General features: G+C 36.9%; 1 long non-coding RNA gene across 1 annotated transcript in view; it reads left to right on the forward strand.

Annotated features, from left to right (window-relative positions):
• Positions 1-332: 332 nt before the first annotated feature.
• Positions 333-16,255, forward strand: part of LOC126953760 (uncharacterized) — a 139,958-nt gene continuing 124,035 nt past the window's right edge. Inside the window, exon 1 of the long non-coding RNA XR_007725351.1 lies at positions 333-601. This is a non-coding gene — a long non-coding RNA (uncharacterized LOC126953760). The remainder of the gene's footprint in view (positions 602-16,255) is intronic.

Below are 16,255 nucleotides of genomic sequence, written 5' to 3' on the forward strand. Positions count from 1 at the left end.
GATTTGAGTTATAATAAAACTCCAGCCTCCTACACAGCTGGCTTTGTATAAATTGCTGTTTCTCTATTGCAATTCCCATGCCTTGATAAATCAGCTTTGTCCAGGCAGTAGGCAAGGTAAACACATTGGGTGGTTACACTGGGATTCCAATGGGGATGTGGTAGGCCACTTCTTCAATGGCTGGCAATGATCCCCACCTCCTGGTATTCATGGCTTTGTGTAACCCTTTACCTCTGAGTATGGCTGGACCTAGGGAATTACTTCTAATGAATAGAAGATGACAAAAGTGATAGGATGTCATTTCTGAGATTAGATTTAAAAAGATACTGACTTCCATCTTTCTTGATATCTTCTTTCTCTGTTGAAAAAAGTGTCATGTTAGAGATGCCTCATGGCAAGGAATTGAGGATGATTTCTAACCAACAGCCAGTGAAGAACTGAAGCCTTTAGTCCAACAACCCACAAGGAACTATATCCGGCCAACAACTACATGAGTGAACTTGGAAGTGGTTCCTTATGCAGTCAAGCCATGAGAAGAAGGCAGTTATCATCTTGACTGTAGCCTTGTGAAACACCTTGAGCCAGAGGACTCAACTAAGAGGTATCTAGATTCCTAGCCCACAGAAACTGTGAGATTATAAATGTTTGTTGCTTTAAGCCACTAAGTTTGAGATGATTTGTTATACAGAAAGAATTAGTTAATATAGTGGTTCTCATTCTTTAAGTATTTATAACAGATCTTTTAAACTTAACATAATTTTCATTGTGCTTTCTTCATTAATATTCACATTTTTTGCCCAGGAACCCCTGAATACTACATATTTTACAACCTGCTATGCCAAATATGATTGTTTGAAAGGCGAAAGGGATATATATGGATTAAATACCCAGAAATATTTGGGTTTCAAGCCTCTGATAAACCTAAAAATACAGAAAAGATAAAAGGAGGATGAGCCCCTTGGGTTTCTGAATGAATCTGTGTAGTGCCCAAACAGGTCAACAAGTATTAGAAGAGAGATGGGTGCTCTGAGAAGACTGAAGCCTAAGATGAATGAATAATACTTTTCATAAGACAGATTTATACTAAGACTGATATTTGAAATTATTATATGAACTACTGAGTCTTCCCTCCCCATCTAAGATTATATTTCTGCTAAATAAACTATTGCTTTTTAGAGCATTATGATGTTTCTTCAGTATAGCCAAGACCAATTTTCCTAAATTCCTATTAAAATGCAAACTACTGCTAATATAGCCAAGAATTCTGAACAATGTTATTTAGCCAAAGTCTTTTCATATCAGATTCTAATCCATTCAGAATATGTTTGACTGCTAGCTATGTTCCAGAGAAATCTTATTTAAGTAAATATTAAATGAGAATAGAAGTCACTGCAAAATCCAAACTGAACGTACGGTATGTATCAGAAATGCTAAAATACCATAATCATTTAAACAAATAATCATCTTTATGTTTCAGTCCATGAATTTCAAAACTGAATGATATTAACCTTCTCTTAGATATGAAGAAAGAGGCACCTAGAGGTAATGCTTAGGGTCACTTAGGTCAACTTCAGAATGACCCAGTTGCTGGTAAGAAAATCCGAGTTTTAAAAAGTGGTGCCTTAGGCTCTGAGAGACCACTTCTCAATTTGCTAGAATGGGTCACATGTGGATATGTGGATCCTCAGTGTCTCCTTTTTTAATTTAGTTATCGACATTCATTTGTCGTTCGACTTGGACTTGCTTCAAATATTTCTTGGAAAACTTGATTTAGATGTCATAGATCTCACATCTTTACTGAAATGTATAGTGTGTCTTTTTCCTACTTTTATTCAATTGGAAGGTTCCATTATTAGGTTTTAACAAATGTGGGCCACACCTAAAACTGAGACATGCTTCTGACTATGAGTTTTTTGCATCTCTGGCAAATGGTGAGACCAAGACTTGGAGACAGCACCAGAGTGAGATGTGTAAAGAACAGTGAAACTAGAGACACAGTATCTCACGAAGCACAGGACAAGGTCTAACCCTTACAAAAAATGCAGATACTATAATTAAACCAATAGACATAGTCCTCCTCTCTTGGCTTCATGAGCTCAGGGATTTCTTAAGAACCCAATGTTTACATGGGTAAGCGATCTGAAAGCAGTATTGGTATTTTAATAAATCACTGTTGCATACCTTTAAATGGAATCTTTTAATTTTTGTCACAAAGAAAAGAAATAAAAATGCACCATAATAATAAAATGCTAAGTGTACCATTTTATCTTTGTAATCTGTTTTCAAAATGATGACCTCACATAGCCCTGCAGATAAGCCACTACACCAACTTGATTCTCATTCTCATGAAGGACAAAACTGAGCTGAAATCACTTGGATAGAATCACAGTTAACCAAAACAAGTTGATATCTCAGGCTCCTCACATTAAACTCTAGGCACTTTCTACAGGTTGTTCTTACAAAATCAACCACTGCCTTCAATGCATTAAAGTGCAATCTCAGAGGAGAGAGGTTTAATCATGTAATGCTTCTTGTTGGATAGGAAAAAAACCAACTATACTTAGGACTGCTTATTAGGTGCACTGGACTTGTCCCAACTTTGCCACAAGTAGCCTGGAGGCTTTAAGCCAGTCACTGAAACTCCTTGGGTCTATAAAATGATTTGGAAAACCTTAAAAGTTTTTCACAGTTCTAAGGATGCTTAAATCTATGAAGAGGTTTCAAAGAGCTTGTCTGAAAACTAAATAACATAAGTATTCTGAAAAGTGTGGACAAATCAAACATTTATCTTGGAGAAAAAGAATTAGTAGATTTTACTTTTTGAAAGCCTTGGTGCAGTTCCTGGAGGAGACAGCACACATTTGAAATGTCAACAGATACCACATCACAAACCCACTAACATCTGTGACATCCTTGTTGCCTGCTGACATGGCAGCCTGCAGGGATTTTTCTTTGCGCTAGATAGAGAGGATCCATATAATCACAAAACGATGCTCCATGCCAAATGCTTCCTCCTAAGAAACAGAAATAAATAAACTCTTATTGAAACTGAAACCACCTCTGGAATTAGTTACAAAATGGAAATAGTATTTACTAGTTTCTGGTCACATGTATACAACTGAGTGAGAAAAAAAATAGGCATGTAGGAGCTACATTTTCAGTCTCTCCTTGGGTACAGAAAGTTGCAGGGAAGAACGAATCAGTGACTTTTGTTTTCAAGTCTTGGCACACATGGTGTGATAGAGAAATGGTCTTATAACTCTTTATAATAAAATGTGACTCAAGTTACTGATTAAACTCCCTTTCTCTCTCTCACGATGCATTGTCCAATTAACCTAAGACGTTTCTTCACTATTTTAGTGAGCTCTTCACCAGCAGGGCCCAGTCACAAAGACAGTTAACTGGTCCCTGTAGGTGACACTTGGGGAAAATATAGGGATTAAGTACTAAAGAATAAAAATGACAAGGAGGTGACCATTTCTATAGGAGATGATATCAAAAAGCCACAAGGATGGAGGTGTTGAGAGAATATATTTGTGAAATTGTGCCCAATTGGGACCAATTTTGCCCACTTTGAAAATGTTGTACTCTGAGATAGAATGCTGAAATAAGAGCCAAACAGCCCAAAGCAGATTTCCTTCACTGTTTCTACGTGAATCGTGTGCCAAGCTGGTTGATCAGGAGCTGGCAGTTTCCCTTCACTTTGGTGAGATTTGGAAAGTGTCTATGAGCCCTCTGAGCAAGGAGGTGTGTTTGGGAGTGTTGTTTATAGTTGTGGTCATCACAGGGATTGGTTCACTTGGGTCTTATTTGCCCATGGCATTCAGGAGATTTCTAGGAAGAATTTACTCTAAGGGAAGAAAAGTAAACATGTAAATATGGCTCAAGGACAATAGACTAAGATATAAAGGAAAGTGATTTTTTGGATTATCTGGAGACCATACTGTCACCTATTTCAACGTGAGCCCTTGGAAGAGGAGCTTTTACAAAAGTGATAGTAAAAATGAAATAGTAATACAAAAACAAAAACAAAAACCTACCCAACTATTTTGTTAACTAATTTTTCTGATATTTTTAAGGCATAGGTCTCATTTCTTCAGATTCTCTATATTGTGGCATAGAGATTAAAAAAGGGTACAATTGAACCATATTAAGGCACACAAGGTAACATATGGCTAGAATAATACAGAAGTGGAATAGCAAAGAAGTAGGAATGGTGTAAAACTGGCACCACGGTACAGGCATTGGTGGGCCAGGCTTCACTCCCTTCTGCAAGAGGCCTTCAGTAATCCAGAGGGAAAGGAGGAAATAGTAATCATCACAAGGAGACTCAAAGACCTACTTCATGTACCCAGAAAAGACACCCTCTAGGGACTCCTAGAAAAATTTGAGAAGACTGGAGTCACAAAAATGCTGTTTGGTTTACATTAAACACAACCGGAATTTTATCCTAAACTTCTGTGGTTACATAAGCAAAGAGCAGATAATTTCCATGCAAGCTTATTAATTGTTTCCTCCATGATGTCATAATCCTGTTGCTTTTTTCAGCAAGGTGACAAAATAGTTTTAATAAAAACAATTCCCCTCCAAAAGGCTTGTAATCCTCAGTTTGTGACATTAGACTTGCAGTTCTGGGTTACTAAGTGAATTAATTGGTATTATGTTAAAGGCCAGAGGATTCCCCAGTGTTTTGTGATGGTGACAGAAGCATATTAAGAACCACAAATAAAAATAACAACATAATTGAAAAATAAGGTAAAGCTATGAAGTTCAAACTCAGCCTGTTTGTTAATGTTGAAGCCTCTTGACAAGAAAAGATTTTGCCTTTTGAAGAAACCTCATTGTAATGTTTTAAATTAAATATAGATTATTTTTGTGGAATTAACACAACTTTGAAATAATGCTGCTTTGACTTGATTTTTTCCCTGAAGATTTGTTTTTTAATCTGCTAGATCTATACTATGCTGCTGGTATGAGGTCATTCACCTAGTGCTAGTGGCTTGTTGGATTTCTGTTTTTTTTTTTTTTTTTTTTTTTCCTTTCTGTTTTTATACTTTAAGTTCTGGGATACATGTGCAGAATGTGCAGGTTTGTTACATAGGTATACATGTGCCAATGATGGTTTGCTGTACCCATCAACCCGTCATCTACATTAGGTATTTCTCCTAATGCTATCCCTCCCCTAGCCTCCCAACCCCCAACCAGCCCCAGTGTGTGATGTTCCCCTCCCTGTGTCCATGTGTCCTCATTGCTCAACTCCCACTTCTCGTTGCTCAGCTTCTCACTTAAGAGTGAGAACATGCAGTGTTTGGTTTTCTGTTCCTGTGTTAGTTTGCTGAGAATGATAGTTTCCAGCTTCATCCATGTCCCTGCAGAGGACGTGAACTCATCTCTTTTTATGACTGTATAGTATTCCATGGTATATATGTGCTACATTTTCTTAGTCCAGTCTATCACTGATGGGCATTTGGGTTGGTTCCAACTCTTCGCTATTGTGAACAGTGCTGCAATAAACATACGTGTGCATGTATCTTTATAGTAGAATGATTTATAATCCTTTGGGTATATATCCAGTAATGGGATTACTGGGTCAAATGGCATTTCTGGTTCTAGATCCTTGAGGAATCACCATGCTGTCTTCCACAATGGTTGAACTAATTTATACTCCCATCGACAGTGTAAAAGCATGCCTATTTTTCCACATCCTCTTCAGCATCTGTTGTTTCCTGACTTTTTAATCATTGCCATTCTAACTGGCATGAGATGGTATCTCACTGTGGTTTTTATTTGCATTTCTCTAATGACCAGTGATGATAAGCTTTTCTTCATTTGTTTGTTGGCTGCATTAATGTCTTCCTTTGAGAAGTGTCTGTTCATATCCTTTGCCTACTTTTTGATGGAGTTGTTTTTTTCTTGTAAATTTGTTTAAATTCCTTGTAGATGGATAAATTTGTTTAAATTCCTTGTCAGATGGATAGATTGCAAAAAATTTCTCCCATTCTGTAGGTTGCCTGTTCAGTCTGATGATAGTTTCTTTTGCTGTACAGGAGCTCTTTAATTAGATCCCATTTGTCAATTTTGGCTTTTGTTGCCATTGCTTTTGATATTTCAGTTATGAAGTCTTTGCCCATGCCTATCTCCCAAATGGTATGTTAAAGGGACACAGAGACCTCCATATGTATCATATTAGGTACTTTTGTGAATCACACAGTGTATCTACCATTCTGCAGAATGCAGTCAGGGTTCTGGTTCAAGCTTGGTTCGCAAATCTCTCAAGATCTTATTAGCTCCAATGTTAGAATGCCTTCTTTTATCTCTCCTCAGTTTTGTCTACTTCCTATCATCAGTGCCACACAAAACAAAAGAGGCAAAGGAAGGAGATCCTGATGCTTAGCTGCTTTAGGAGTCTTGCCTTGTTTAATATATCATGATTTACACCATTGCCACTAAGTTCAGCATTCTGCATTTTTTCCTATTTTTTAACTGAAGCATAAAATGTATAAAGTGATATATGTAAGTCTGAAGTGTACAGCTTAATAAATTTTATATACAGTGACACCTGTGTAACCATTACACTGATTAAATATAGAAGATTTCTAGAAGGTCCTCTCATGCCCCCTGCCAGTTAGTACCATGGTCCCAGAGCTAACCATCCTTCTGACTTCTCTACACACAGAATCAATTCTTTTATATCTGCCTTCTTTCTCTCAACAAGGTATCTGTGAGATTCAATCAAGTTGTTGCATACATTGGTAGTTTGACATTTTTATGTGTCTTGCCACATTCTACTGTATGAATCTACCACATTTTATTTATTCTTCAGATGATAAACATTTGGATTGTCTCAATTTTTTACTTTTGTTAGTGAACCTGCTCAAAACATTCTTATATGTATCTTTCAGTGAACATGAGGATTTATATCTCTTGGGTGGATAACAGGTACAGGTTAAATTTACTAGTTACTGACAGTTTCCAAAATGTTTGAACCTTTCAATCACTCCCCATTATTACTAAGCACTTAGTATTTTTCTTTTTTAATTTTAAAATAATTATAGACTAATAGGGAATTGCAAAAATAGTATGGAGGGGTCCTGGGTATGATTTAACCATTTCCCTCAATGATTACATGTTATATAACCATAGAAAAAGGTCACAACCAGCGAGCTGACATTGATACAATATGCGTGTGTAGTTCTATGCCATATTATCATATACATGGATTTGCATAACCGATGTTCCAGCCAAGATACAGAACTACTCCAACACCCTGAAGCTCTCCTTGTGCTATCCCTTTATAGTCACATCTACTCACCTTTTCCCACCATACCTAACTGTTGTCAATGACTGATCTGTTCTTCATCTCTATAATTTTAGCACTTAAAGAATGTAATTAAAGTGGAACCATATAGTAGGGACTTTTTGATATTAGTGGTTTTTCATTCAGCATTATGCCCTTGAGATACATCCAAGTTATTGCATATGTATTGTATGTAATGTTTATTGTGGGGTAGTATCCCAGGACATGACTTGACCTCAGGTTCTAGGGCATTTGTCCTATCCAAGGGAGGAGAGAAGCTGTACTTGTATATGGTAAATATAGTTTCAATGGATAGTTTTCACAAAAAACTTACAGAAGTCATGCCAAATGAGCCGGTGACAGCAATGATGATGTTGATGGTGACAATCAGAACATGCTCCCTTGAAGAAAAGTCTATTAAGAAACTTCCATTGAATTGTTGCCAGTGTCTTCATCAAGTAACAGGTATGAGTCAGTCCCTTTAACCACTGTGTGTGACATTTCCTAGAAATAAAAATAAAGAATGAGTAGTGGAGAGAGATCCTCGAGTAAGGTCTTGGGTATGAGGGTGCTCCCCAGTTTACACTAGATTGTTGACAGGTTTATTAAAGTAAAAACAATTTAAAAATTACAAATTTATTTATTCATTTGATGAAACATACTGTCACATAGAGGTCTCAGACGTTTTATTTCCTTTTATCATCAACAAATCAGTAAGGAAGGTATTATTATTGCTGCATCTTAGAAATGAGGAAACTGAAATACAGAGGATTAAATAATCGGCCCCAGAAACATGCTAGTATGTAATGGAGTCATATTACATTCTCTGTGGTGTTAGTTGGGCCTGCAGTCAACTGGAGGCTCTTGAAAGCTGGACCATACAAGAGGGCTCCCTTACAGACTACCAATGTGTTCTGGCTTTGATTAGGAGCACAGCTGGCACCAATAAAGTACCTTCATTCTTTTCCATATGGCTGCTTCATGGGGCTCCTACTAGTATGGTGGCAGAGGAAATGTCTTAAGCATGAAGGCAGAAGCTGAAGATTTCTTAAGGCTCAGCCTCTGCATTTGTGTATTAATAGCATTACTTCTGCTGCATTCTATTGGTCAAAGCAGTCATAAGGTCAGCTGAGATCCAAATGAAGGGGATACTGAAAAAAGGAGCAAATAATTTGGGCTGTCTTTATTTCACCATAAGTATTGAATAATTCAAACAAAACAAAATGATCTGAGACAACTGTTGCTTTAATGATCTAGGAGAGTTTTGGTTTCTTGCAGTTGACTTGATATTTGGTATGACTTCATCATGTTTCAGCTGACAAAGTCTGATATTTAAAACTATAGATGTAATTGATAAATGTAATTTAATAGGAGTAATATTTCAAAATGTATTATAGTCTAAGATGAATTTTGTAAGCATCACAACTTCACAATAAAATGACCTCAGGTATTATGGACTTCACATTCAGTCAATCTTTTACTCCCTTTATGGGAACTAAAGTCTATGAGGGACCTTGAGATGTTTGAAGCAGAACTATTAAGCACGGGAAATGATTTTTGAAAACCATGATGAAAACTTAGGTAAATAGTGCCATTCCTCACTAAATAATTTTGGGAAGTTATACAATGATTTCACTGACACTGCCTTACAAAAAAAATGAATTTCTGGAACTGTTATTTAGCAATTTGCTTTTAGAGTTTGTAACAGTTTGAAAATCCTTGAATGTGATTAACTTTTTAAGTGCTGTGAGCCACATGGACCTAATTCTGATGAATCTGTTGAGTGATCAAACTAGAAATCCTGGTTTTGGTGCCTAACAAGGTTTAATGACAAGCTAATAGGATAGATTTTTTATTGTGGCTTATAACATAATTTCTGATAATAGTTTCAAAAAATCCAGGTATGTTTTGAGCAGTAGCATTCTATTAAATAATTGTACCTCTCATGGTCTCTACTGTGAAGACAGCACACATTTGGATGTGTTCGTTCTAATAAATACTAATTAATTTTTAAACTGAGAAAACAGATTATTTGTCATTGTCTTGTATCACATAGTCAGATCTCATATTTTTCTTATATCTGTTATTAATATACTATGTATATATTAATATTATATATGGTGCCTAACTTTTAAATTTTACAATAAGGATATGGATATATTATTTCATAAATATATTATTCAGCTTAGAAAGGAGGAAATTGGGCTGGGTGCTGTGTCTCATACCTGTAATCCCAGCACTTTGGGAGACTGAGGTGTGTGGATCACCTGAGGTCAGGAGTTTGAGACCAGCCTGGCCAGCATGGTGAAACACCATCTCTACTAAATATACAAAACTTAGCCAGGCATGGTGGCGGGCACCTGTAATCCCAGCTACTCAGGAGAATCGCTTGAACCTGGGAGGCAGAGGTTGCAGTGAGTCGAAATCGGGTCACTGCACTCCAGCCTGGGTGATAGAGTGAGACTCCATTTCAAAATAAAATAAAATATGTTTTAAAAATTTAAAAAGAAATGAGGAAATTCATATACAGATCATTTAAGGGACTTTTTTTTTTTTTTTTTTTTTAGCAACATGAGGTAATAGATGTTAGAACCATAATAAACCATTTTTTTCCCCTATATTTCAGCGCTCGTCCTTTTCAAAATGAGACAAGTTTCCTAACGTGTTTTAAAAATAGCAAAATAAGTCAGCTATTTCATAAATATGTTTGGATCTAGAAGAATTAAGGTAAAATAATATTTTCATGAGGCACCACCTAAAAAAGTATTTGCACGATTATCTAACGACTAATTTTTCCCATAATAATCTCCATTGATTTAGTCAGTAATCGTGCTTTCATTGCTTTTGGGTAAGTGAACTTTTTTCCTTGTTTCTAATTTTGTAGGATTCTTTTTTTTGAGGGGGGACGGAGCTCTGTTCCCCAGGCTGGAGTGCAGTGGCGCGATCTCCGCTCACTGCAAGCTCCGCCTCCTGGTTTCGCGCCATTCTCCTGCCTCAGCCTCCCGAGTAGGTGGGACTACAGGCGCCCGCAACCGCGCCTGGCTAATTTTTTGTATTTTTAGTAGAGACGGGGTTTCACCGTGTTAGCCAGGATGGTCTCCATCTCTTGACCTCATGATCTGCCTGCCTCAGCCTCCCAAAATGCTGGGATTACAGGCGTGAGCCACCACACCCGGCCTAATTTTATAGGATTCTAATCAAGACGCTTTAGTGGCACTTTAAGCCAGGGCACTTTAAAAACTTGATTTTTCTAAGCACTAATCACAGGATCAATAGAACCTGCACCCTATGCCAGTCTGTGAACACAGCTGTATTTCAATAAATGCCTATGGAAAAAAGAGATCCTTATTCCTGACAGAATCGTTAAGAATAACATGTCCCTTTCTCAGGTGGAGAGTTGCCTTTTGCCATGAATGGCTGTGCCACTGTGTTTTACAATTCCTGGTGTACTCTAAGTACTTTAGCAACTCCTTGCTTAGAGCTGCTTCTCTGTGACTGTCTCAGCAGAGCAAAGAATACAGATCATTGCAACAAGCCCTGGTCCAGAAATTTTCTCATCACAGACATGGCTATCCTCTTTGCATTGTCTGCAATTTCTTGCTTTAATTAGATGAAAGTTTCCCAATAACATTAGCCCAAAAGAACTGTAATCAGAACTTTAAATCTCCCTCTTTAACAAAACAAAACAAACTCATGCTCAGCCATAATAGCAATCTTAACAGGCATTCTAAAACTGAGTACTTTAAATTCTGCAAAAGGTTGCTTTTACTCCTGGCATGAACGGTTTTCTCTTCAATCTTGTTCTCACCAATATCAGTCTCCATCTTTCTGTTCAATACAGAAAGCTAGGGTTTTAGGTGGAGTAAATGGGGAAGGGTGGGTTAGGTGGCCTTTTCTTCCGCCTGGAAAGTATTCCGAAGGTGGAAACTTTTGCAGAATTATTGATATTCCTTTTTGACTTTGAAACAAAGAGAAAAACTCTTATAATAAATTCTTGTTTCCATATTGTGAATAGTAGGGGGAAATCTCTAAAATTGTCTGACAGCAGAAATATGTTCAGCCTTCTTCTGTATAAAGAAGAGAGTAGACAGATTCCAGAAAATGAAAAAAATAGCTATAGACTGTGCCAATTTGGGTTCCAAATTTATCAAATTTTTGTTCTTAAGCCTTTAAAAGGCCAATGCTCTACAACTTTTCCTTGAGGCAAATCCTCAGTCAGTTAAACTAAGGTTTAGTCAGTTAAACTAAGGCTTTAATTTCTAAAAATTAAGTTTGGCACATCATTTTGTGTAGACCAGAGGGTACTTGCTCTCCAAACATGTGAACGTGAATTTATGTGTGTGTATGTTAGGGACATATATAAGGGTTAAGGGTGTATAAGGGTTATGTGTATATAAGGGTTAAGAAAGGGTTAATAAGGGTTAAGAGAGGAGGCTTATAAAAATACAATAATTCCCTCTAAGCCCTCAGCTAATTATATAAAGATTAAATTAGTGGGGATTGGAGTGCTTAACTGTATTACATAGGAGAAAGTAGATGAAAACAAGAAGAAGGCAGGACCCAGAATTAGGTTCTGCTACTGTCAAACACTCAGTGAGGATTAGCTATAGTTCTGGGCCAAGACAGCATCAGCCAAGTAATTTGAAAAGTGCCTATCGCTAGGGCTGCTGAAAAAAATTATTCACATTCAGAGAATTCCTTTTTTTCTTTTTTTTTTTTGGAAAGCAGTATTCTCACTCTTAAAGTGAGAATATGTGGTATTTGGTATTTGGTATCACTTAAAAGTGAGAATATGTGGTATTTGGTTTTCTGTTCTGGTTTTAGTTTCCTGAGAACGAAGATTTCCAGCTTCATCCATGTCCCTACAAAGGACATGAACTCATCCTTTTTTATGACTGCATACTATTCCATGTGTATATATGCAACATTTTCATTATTTAGTCTATCATTGATGGCCATTTGGGTTGGATCCAAGTCTTTGCTATTGTGAATAGTACTGCAATAAACATACACATGCATGTGTCTTTATAGTAGAATGATTTATAATCCTGTGGGTATATATGCAGTAATGGGAATGCTGGGTCAAATGGTATTTCTGGTTCTAGATCCTTGAGCAATCACCACACAGTCTTCCACATGGTCAAACTAATTTACACTCCCATCAACAGTGTGAAAGCATGCCTATTCCTCCACATCCTCTCCAGCATCTGTTTTTTCCTGACTTTTTAATGATTGCTATTCTAATTGGCATGAGAGGGTCTTTCATTGTGGTTTTGATTTGCTTTTTCTAGTAACTAGTGATGATGAGTTTTTTCCCATATATTTGTGGGCTACATAAATGTCTTTTGAGAAGTGTCTATTCATATCCTTTGCCCAATTTTTGATGGAGCTGTTTGTTTCCTTCTTATAAATTTGTTTAAGTTCTTTGTAGATTTTTGATATTAGCCCCTTGTCAGATGGATAGATTGAAAAAGTTTTCTCCCATTCTGTAGGTTATCTGTTCAGTCTGATGATAGTTCCTTTTGCTGTGCAGAAGCTCTTTAGTTCAACTAGATCTCATTTGTCAATTTTGGCTTTTGTTGCCATTGCTTTTGGTGTTTTAGTCATGAAGTGTTTGCCCATGCCTATATCCTGAATGGTATTGCCTATGTTTTCTTCTAGGGTTTTTATGGATTTAGGTCTTAACATTTAATTCTTTAATCCATCTTGAGTTAATTTTTGTATAAGGTGTAAGAAAAGGGTCCAGTTTCAGTTTTCTGCATATGGCTAGCCAGTTTTCCCAACACCATTTATTAAATAGGGAATCCTTTCCCCACTGCTTGTTTTTGTCAGGTTTGTCAAAGATCAGTTGGTTGTAGATGTGTGGCATTATTTCGGAGGCCTCTTTTCTGTTCCATTGGTCTACATATCTGTTTTGGTACCAGTACCATGCTGTCTTGGTTACTCTAGCCTTGCAGTATAGTTTGAAGTCAGGTAGCATGATGCCTCAAGCTTTGTTCTTTTGGCTTAGGATTGTCTTGGCTATGCGGGCTCCTTTTTGGTCCCATCTGAAATTTAAAGTATTTTTTTCTAATTCTTTGAAGAAAGTCAATGGTAGCTTGATGGGGATAGCATTGAATCTATAAATTACTTTGGAGTATGGTCATTTTCACAATATTGATTCTTCCTATCCATGAACATGAAATATTTTTCTCTTTGTTTGTGCCCTCTCTTATTTCCTTGAGCAGTGGTTTGTAGTTCTCCTTGAAGAGGTCCTTCACATCCCTTGTAAGTTGTATTTCTAGGTATTTTATTCTCTTTGTAGCAATTGTGAATGGGAGTTCACTCATGATTTGGCTTCCTGTTTGTCTATTATTGGTGCATAGGATTGCTTGTAATTTTGCACATTGATTTTGTATCCTGAGACTTTGCTGAAGATGCCTATAAGCTTAAAGGAGATTTGGGGCTGAGATGATGGGGTTTTCTAAATAAGCAATCATGTCATGTGCAAACGGAGACAATTTGACCTCCTGACTTCCTACTTGACTACATTTTATTTCTTTCTCTTACCTGATTGCCCTGCCCAGAAATTCCAATAATATGTTGAATAGGAGTGATGAGAGAGGGCATTCTTGTCTTGTGCCAGTTTTCAAAAGGAATGCTTCCAGCTTTTGTCCATTCAGTATGATATTGTCTGTGAGTTTGTCATAAATATCTCTTATTATTTTCAGATATATCCCATCAATACCTAGTTTATTGAGAGTTTTTAACATGAAGAGGTGTTGAATTTTATTGAAGGCCTTTTCTACATCTATTGAGATAATCATGTGGTTTATGTCATTGGTTCTGTTTATGTGATAGATTACGTTTACTGATTTGCTTATGTTGAACCAGCCTTGCATCTCACGGATGAAGGCAACTCGATAATGGTGGATAAGCTTTTTGATGTGCTACTGGATTCGGTTTGCCAGTATTTTATTGAGGATTTTCACATCGATGTTCATCAGGGATATTGGCCTGAAATTTTCTTTTTCTGTTGTTGTGTCTCTGCCATATTTGGGAATCAGGATGATGCTGGCCTCATAAAATGAGTTAGGGAGGAGTCCCTCTTTTTCTATTGTTCAGAATAGTTTCAGAAGAAATGGTACCATCTCCTCTTTGTACCTCTGGTAGAATTTGGCTGTGAATGTGTCTGGTCCTGGGCTTTTTTCAGTTGGTAGGCTATTAATTACTGCTTCAACTTCAGAACTTGTTATTGGTATATTCAGGGATTCAACTTCTTCCTGGGTTTCGTCTTAGAAATGTGTATGTGTCCCGTAATTTATCCATTTTTTCTAGATTTTTCTAGTTTATTTGCACAGAGGTGTTTGTAATGTTTTCTGATGGTAGTTTGTATTCCTGTGGGACCAGTGGTAATATTCCCTTCATGATTTTTTATTGTGTCTATTTGACTCTTCTCTTTTTTCTTCTTTATTAGTCTTACTAGTGGTCTATCTAGTTTGTTAATCTTTTCAAAAAAACAGCTCCTGGATTCATAGATTTTTGCAGGATTCTTCGTGTTGCTATCTCCTTCGGTTCTGCTCTAATCTTAGTTATTTCTTGTCTCCTGCTAGCTTTTGAATTTGTTTGCTCTTGCTTCTCTAGTTCTTTTAATTGTGATGTTAGGGCGTCAATTTTAGATCTTTCCTGCTTTCTCCAGTGAGGATTTAATGCTATAAATTTCACCCTAAACACTGCTTTAGGTGGTCTGGTACGTTGTGTCTTTGTTCTCATGGGTTTCAAATAAATTTTTTATTTCTGCCTTAATTTTGTTATTTACCCAGTAGTCATTCAGGTGCAGATCATTCAGTTTTTATGTAGTTGTGTGCTTCTGCGTGAGTTTCTTAATCCTGAGTTCCAATTTGATTGCACTGTGGTCTGAGAGACTCTTATGATTTTTGTTCCTTTGCCTTTGCTGAGGAGTGTTTTACTTCCAATTATGTGGTCAATTTTAGAAAAAGTTTGATGTGGTGCTGAGTAGAATTATATTCTGTTGATTTGGGGTGGAGAGTTCTGTAGATGTCTATTAGGTCTGCTTGGTCCAGAGCTGAGTTCAAGTCCTGAATATCGTTGTTAATTTTCTGTCTTGTTGATCTGTCTAATATTGACAATGGGGTGTTAAAGTCTCCCATTATTATTGTGTGGGAGTCTGAGTCTCTTCGTAGGTCCTTAAGAACTTGCTTTATAAATCTGGGTGCTCATGTATTGGGTGCCTATGTATTTAGGATAGTTAGCTCTTCTCATGTTGATCAGTTTACCATTATGTAATGCCCTTCTTTGTCTTTTTTGATCTTTTTTGGTTTAAAGTCTGTTTTATCAGACTAAGATTTCAACACCTGCTTTTCTTTTCCTTTTTTCTTTTTCGTTTTTGCTTTCCGTTTGCTTGGTAAATATTCCTCCATCCCTTTATTTTGAGCCTATGTGTGTCTTTACATGTGAGATGGGTCTCCTGAATACAGCACATGGATGGGTCTTGACTCTTTACCCAATTTGCCAGTCTGTATTTTTTAACTGGGGCATTTAGTTTGTTTACATTTAAGGTTAATATTGTTATGTGTGAATTTGATCTTGTCTTTATGATGCTAGCTGGTTATTTTGCCCGCTAGTTGATGCAGTGTCTTCATAGTGTCAGTGGTATTTACAGTTTGGCTTGTTTTTGCAGTAGCTGGTACTGGTTTTTCCTTTCCATGTTTAGTGCTTCCTTCAGGAGCTATTGTAAGGCAGGCTTGGTGGTGACAAAATCTCTCAGCATTTGTCTGTCTGTAAAAAAATTTTACTTCTCCTTCACTTATGAAACTCAGTTTGACTGGTTATGAAATACTGGGTTGAATATTATTTTCTATAAGAATGTTGAATATGGGATCCCACTCTCTTCTGGCTTATAGAACTTCTTCAGAGAGATCTGCTGTTAGTCTGGTGGGATCCCCTTTGTGGATAACA

Source organism: Macaca thibetana, chromosome 4 (assembly GCF_024542745.1).
Source record: "Macaca thibetana thibetana isolate TM-01 chromosome 4, ASM2454274v1, whole genome shotgun sequence".
In the NCBI taxonomy this organism is placed as follows: Eukaryota; Metazoa; Chordata; class Mammalia; order Primates; family Cercopithecidae; genus Macaca; species Macaca thibetana.